The following is a 6,564-nucleotide window of genomic DNA, read 5'->3' as shown; positions in this document are numbered from 1 at the left end:
TGCTGACCTCCCTAATTAATTCAAAATTCACACCAGTGTCAAAGGTATAGAGGCAACTTGGCCCAGTAGATCAAATGAAGAGTAAAAAATATGCTATTCCCACAGAAATTGATGGAATTTGTTTTCACCTAAAGCAGGGCTGACTGTGGTTCAATGACACTGAATTTCACAGATTTGCATTGATTTGCTAATGAGAAATTTACACCACCGTTTTCTTACCTTTAAATTTGACCCTTTCACTTCAGCTTGAATTGATGATTACTGTGGGAACAGAAGGAACTGGATGCACTTCTCTGGAGTGAACATAATTCAGTGAGCAAACTATAAAAGAGTTTGAGAGTAAAGTAATCCAAGGATTAAAAAAAGTCAGCAACAAACAGCAACAGAAAGAGGTCTGTCTGGTAGATTGTCACTGTGACTAGTACGTGATCCCTGGCACTCCTGAATGTTGGGGAGCTACCCCCTCATTGAAAATGAATGCTATTGAGGAGGGCTGGGTGTAGACCAGCTAATTTTAATCAGCTCCTAAGAGGGGGTCTAAAATCCAGCCTGCTTTCCCTGGCTCCTCTGAGGGTGCGAGCTGCCGAGGGCCTTGCTGCAGGGATCTTGCTGGGAGAAGGGTGGCAGGATGCACGGATGCTGAACCCTTGCACACTGGTTGCAGGGCGAGAAAAGCCCTTGCGAGCCACATCCTTCAGGACCCGAGTTGCAGGAGAGGCGCTGGGGCTTCAGAAGTGGTTCACAATGTATGGTAGCTGAACCTTCCTGCATGGCTGACCTGCTTTAGCTAAAAGGAAGAAAGCCCACATTAGCATGAGAGCAAAGGAAGTCAAAATGATCTCATTCATAGAGCTTTCTCCCATCTATGTAAGGGGAGTTTGTCCCCACAGAATAGCATGTCTTTCTCTGGGCCACACAGGGCTGTCTGCCTAATTTTCCTCATTCTTAACCTTTGCCTCTCCACGGAACTAAGTGCAGGACAATGCCAGGGTACTGAATTCTTCCCTTATATCTTAGCTACAATAGTGAGGAGGTGGCAGGGTTAAAAATGTTTGCACACCCATGGGACAGCTTGAATTCGGGGAGCTGTTCTGGTATTGCTTTCTCTGAGCTGCAAGGACTGACCAGCTGAAGTATATGCATCTCCAGTAGAGAGTACGTATAGAGCAGTATAAGCCTAAGTGTAAGCTATGGAGTTTACAAATTGATGATAAAAAATAGCATCTAAATAATAAAAGTCCCCAAAGCAAAAATTTCATCTAATACTACTAATTGCCTTTGAATTAGTTTTCTATAATACCACATTAGCACAGCAGTGAATTAATTATTGAGCAATATTTAAATCATTCTGAACTAAGTAATGCATTCATTTACTACCTCCTTTAGATGGGAAATACCTCTTGTAGTATGTTATGTTTTTAAAATCTTTATTATTTAAAATAATATCTTTTCTTTGTCTTTCCACCCATCATAGTTGTGAATTTTTGTGAAGACAATGCTGCAGTTGAACTGCAGATTCAGAAGAAAAGTATTTGTCATATTTTTATTCTTCTAACTAATATTTTTAAAAACTATACCTCTTAGCAAAGTTTTTTTTTTTGCTGTATTGTTGGACAGCTTAGCAAATTGCTTTTTAAAAGAGTCTGCATGGGTTGAATTAATTATATATAATCCTAATAAACTAAGAATTCATAAAACTCTATCGATTGTGCCAACATGGGTCTCAAATCCATCTCACTATTGAATAGCTAATGTTTACATTCCTCTGGAAAAGAATGTAGCCTTTATGTGACTTTATGAACTAACTGTACAGTGTAAAAGGCGAAATTACCTTGCCTAGAAGTAAAAACAGAGATATACCATAGTAGAAGTATATTAGCAACAACTTCATTCCTTTACTATTATATATACCTTTTGTGTCGTCTTATAAGAAATGCACTCAGATATCTATTCGAGTGAATTTATCAAACAAATGCCTTCCCCAGGGTTTTTAGGGTGGTTAAACAAGAGATTCAGCTCCTACACAGAGACATGTGAAGCTGCAGGTCAAAATATCATGACCTGAATAAATAAACACTCCCAGACAGCCTAACCCCCCAACAGACAAGCATATATTCTCATAGAGGGCAGGCTAGTGAAGGTACTGGCATTACAGGCCCACCAGACCTCACCATGCTCAGCTTCTGTATCCATGTGTGCATGTGCAACACAATATTGCACATGAAGGAAGTCACTGGGAAAAGGGGAGAGTTACCATCACTGGTGCTTGTTCTGACATATGTACTGAAGATATTCTTCGCAGTTCGGACAGTATTTTTAATTTCTTTTTCCTCTATAGCTCTCCCATTGTTCCATGAGCTAATCTATAGGATGCTCTAAGACCTAAGAACCTCCAAAGAGCTTCTTAGGGACAGAATGAGTTACAGGAGCATCTACATTTGCTGTGCCAATTTGCATCATCCATCCTCAAGTGCTATACACAAACTTTGAAAGAACCGCCTTTGTGTCCTTCCACTGCATATGGTGTTAAACTGAAAACAGTTGGAAGAAATCACAGTTACCCCAAAGCAGGTGCAGATCCAGAATGTCATGAGCTTTACTATTGTCCCTAGCAAAACTGTGGTAAAGGTCCTCTAATAAGCTATTGTTTCCAGGCATGTGAAGGACAACAATGTGACTGGGAAAAGCCAACACATGTTTTCCAAGGATAAATGGTGCATGACCTATCTTGTCACTATCTATGGTAAAACAACTTAGTGGTGGGCAGAGAGCTGAGGATATCACTTACTTCGATTTTAGCAGGATGTTTGATGCAACCCACCATAGTGCCCTTGCTGATAACCCATTATAAGGGCTGATCACATGGACCACAAAGTGCATGGAAAACTGTGTAACCTGGCTGGTGGTGGTCAATGGCTCAAAGTCAAACTGTCTACTGCTTATAAACAGAGCTCCACAGGGTGAATACTGGGACCAGCAGTGCTCAATATCCTTATAACTGACCCAGATGCTAGTAATAATGCACCTGTTGCTCCAGGTTTGTGTGTGACACAACAGGAGAAGTTGTGAATATACAGGAAGGAATAGCCACTCTATAGAGACACAAGATTGGGTTGTAAAGAGCTGTGCGAGGTTCAACAAGGGGAAATGTGAATTCCTGCTTCTGGGACACAGTAATCAAAAGCAAAGGCACAGTCTGCCTGGAGGGACTCCGGGGTTTCCGATGGGCAACAAGGTGAGCATGAGGTAGCCATGTACTTTAGAAGCAAGGCAGGCTAGTTCTGAGCCACATCAGGACAAATTTAATTCTTGCCGTGACACCAGTTTAAAATCTGGGTAGTCAGACTCATATACCATATTTGACAGGGCCAAATTTCTTCATTCTCAGATTTCTCTTTTCTAATCACTTGTTCCATTCTGTTGCTTCTGATGTTTTATATTCCAATTCTGAACACTTGCAGTGACAATATTGTCTTCCTCTGGATTCCTTACTTCATGCTATTTGCATATAGATCTATGAAAATCTCTTTTTTTTTTTTTTCCACTGAGATGGTATTTTTCCACATAAACTTCTGACATTTAAATCTTCAGGACAATATTCCCTTTGTGAGAAAGTCCTTTACCTTCATAACCTCAGCCCTCACTGATATTTACATTCATGTTGGAACTATGCCCTTTTCCCCAAGCTGTAAATTTCCCCAGGTGATTAATAACTGCAGAATGTTGAAGCGTTTGATGGATTATGAAATTGTTTAGTTGACCCCCTTGTAGGGCAGGATTGGAAGGAACATATGGAAGGAAATCTGAATGTTGTGTCTCTAATTAGAGATACGTCCATGAATTTGTTAGTCTTATCAGAACTAATGGAACACATCATAATATTGCATAAACATAAAAGCCCTCAGCAGAACTTTCCAACACTAAGTGGGAGACTCCACACATCAATGATATGTTGTTTTGATGGATGACCTCAACAAATTTGGCAGAAGAAATCTTCCAAAACAGACCTTATAATTTTGAGGCATGAAACATATTTTTCACAATACTGAGATGATATCATGTAAAGAAGACCCAAAGATAGACATGTCTTTGTAAGCACAGAGGAGTACAGTACAATTTTAGAAGTGTCTAAAGCCTATCTTTATATAAATCATAAATTCAATGGTTTTCGAAGTATGCTCCCACTCATTATCAACAAAAAAGGTTTCTATGTAAGTACTACTAGAAAGCTTTGCAAAGCTTCAAATCGCTGTTTTGAGTTGGGTGAGTATGGACAACCAGCTGTTCTGCAATTGGCACTTTGAGGAACCACTATAACAATCTGCAGTTTGAGTTTGATTAGTATGAGGGGAATTCGTTTCTGAAGACAATGAGAACCTGGGTCACAGGCCCTAGCCAGGTTTTGCTTCTGTTTTTTTTGGTTTGGGGTATTTTTGTTGGTTTTTGTCTTCTCCCCTCCCCCCCACCTCCCACCCCCAGGTAGTCAGTTCAGGCCTGGTTTTTCCATTCTGCCTCATGTGGCTGCGACTAGCACTTCCTGTGGGGGTACATTCTAGGTGAATTTTCAACCTTTTTATTTTCCAGGGGTTTTTCTGAGAATTTATGCCTACAAGAACGTTGATGCACACCTTCCAGCTCTTTCCATTTCTGAACTGCCCATAATCCTCAACTGCTACTACTTCCTGAAAGCTAGCTTGAGAGTTGGCATTATTCAGCACCAAGCAAAAAGAGTAGCCGTATCACCGGAGTACTTAGGAGTTACTGTTTTGTTCAGTCTGAAGCACTGATCTGAGGAGAACACCTTTTTGGTAGAAGAAATATTTTTCAGGTATATGACATGCTATTTCCAATGCCTGTATGTCATTCATGAAGTAATGTCTATACATTACTGTGCAAGAAAACGTGATGTTTTGTCTGCATCTCTTTTCAGACTTTGTTTCAGATTCACTGTCCATGACATTTTCCTTCTGGATTGTTTCATCCCACTAAAACCAGGGCACCTAATTATTTTTAGCCTGAATGTAAGAGGTGAAAGGAGATGTTTTGTTCATTGTCTTTGCCAAGAGCAGTTAGACTGGTTAATGGAAGCCAGTTGTCTCAATCTTTCTCTGAGAACTGGATATGAACATTTTGACCAGGGTAACAAGGTGGTGAGTAACTTGACAGGTGAGTAAAGTTTTATCAGAAAATAGGCATCTTCTCTGGACCTACCTGCTCTCTGTCTCTACTTCGTTGATGAGCTGATTTCGAAAAACAAGAGAGTAATGAAGAAGAGGAAAGGAGTCCAGCTGCCTCAATCAGAAATTGAGCCTGCAGAATCACTGAGGGGAGGAAGATAAACTCTAATTGAGAGGCATACACAGGTATTCTTGTTTGTGGTGTGGTTCCTTTATTGTCTGAGAATAAAGTGTTGTAAAAATTCCTTCCTTGTGTGTTCTTTTCTTGAATGATGGTTTCAAAGGAGAAATGCTTTTGACCAGAGTGCCATGAAAGAGAAGCCCTTAGAAATCTATATGAACTACCAAGGAAACTTTGTGATGGAGAGTGCATCCAAGACCCTCTTCCCAAGGGAGAATGAGGCTCTCAATGAAACACTGCACCCACATTATACACAGGTAGCTCATAACTAGAAAATATTTGGGATCATTTGTCTGGGGAATCACAAGATCCAAACCCTGGGTAGACTGATTGGCAAGTATGTGGTAAAACTCAGACAGTGCTATGGTTTAAATAAAGAAAGAGGTGAAAGAGCAAGATGGGAGAATAGCATTTCTGTCAGTGGAAAACTATCCTCTGAAGCATGACAGGAAGAAGGAGCTCATCAGGAATGAGAGGGTGGGAGACACCATATGTTGGATAGGAAAAGATGTAGGATTAGGATGCAGGGAAATCCCCTAATGAGAAAGAGATAAAGGAAGGGATTCAATGGCAAGAAAAAGGAGACTTTGGGGATAAAGGACACAGAAAAATCAATGTGGAAGGAAAAAAACGAAGAAAGAAAGAGTAGAATGCCATGAAAAGAAGCAGACAAAAGAAAATAAGAGAAAGATCACAGGAAAAGGAGAAAAACTGTGTGAGTCAGTAAAGGATGATAAGCATGAAAGCAGTAAAGACTGAATGGAAAAGAAGTGCTCCTTCCAGAGAGAAAATGAACAAATGGTTATTGAAGAGAGGGGCAAGAGAACAACATGCGGAACAATAAAAAAACCTCAGATAAATAATAGAGATATGAGTGAAATTAATCATAACTGAAAAAAAAAAAGAGAAAAGAGGAGGAAAAGACTGAAAAGAATAAAAAGATAAGTCAATATTCAGAAAAAAATAGATGATGAGTTTTAATGGATTTATTTGTTTGTCAATATTCAATAGTCTTTCTGTCAGAGACGTATCTTCTGAGATTTTGGTATTAAAAGCAATGGCCACCTATAGACTAATGTGCAATATTTATCATATTTTATGATTCTAATGCACATGAAATGGCTTTTACTAGTGCTATATTAATATAATCTGAGTAATAAAGGAAATCTGTTGGAAAGGATACCCTATAGGAAAAGTGACATCCCC

The sequence above is a fragment of the Corapipo altera genome, unplaced genomic scaffold, assembly GCF_003945725.1.
Source record: "Corapipo altera isolate COAL_440 unplaced genomic scaffold, ASM394572v1 61286, whole genome shotgun sequence".
Classification (NCBI taxonomy): domain Eukaryota; kingdom Metazoa; phylum Chordata; class Aves; order Passeriformes; family Pipridae; genus Corapipo; species Corapipo altera.
The sequence above is the reverse complement of the archived record's forward strand: the minus strand, read 5'-3'. Positions refer to the sequence as shown.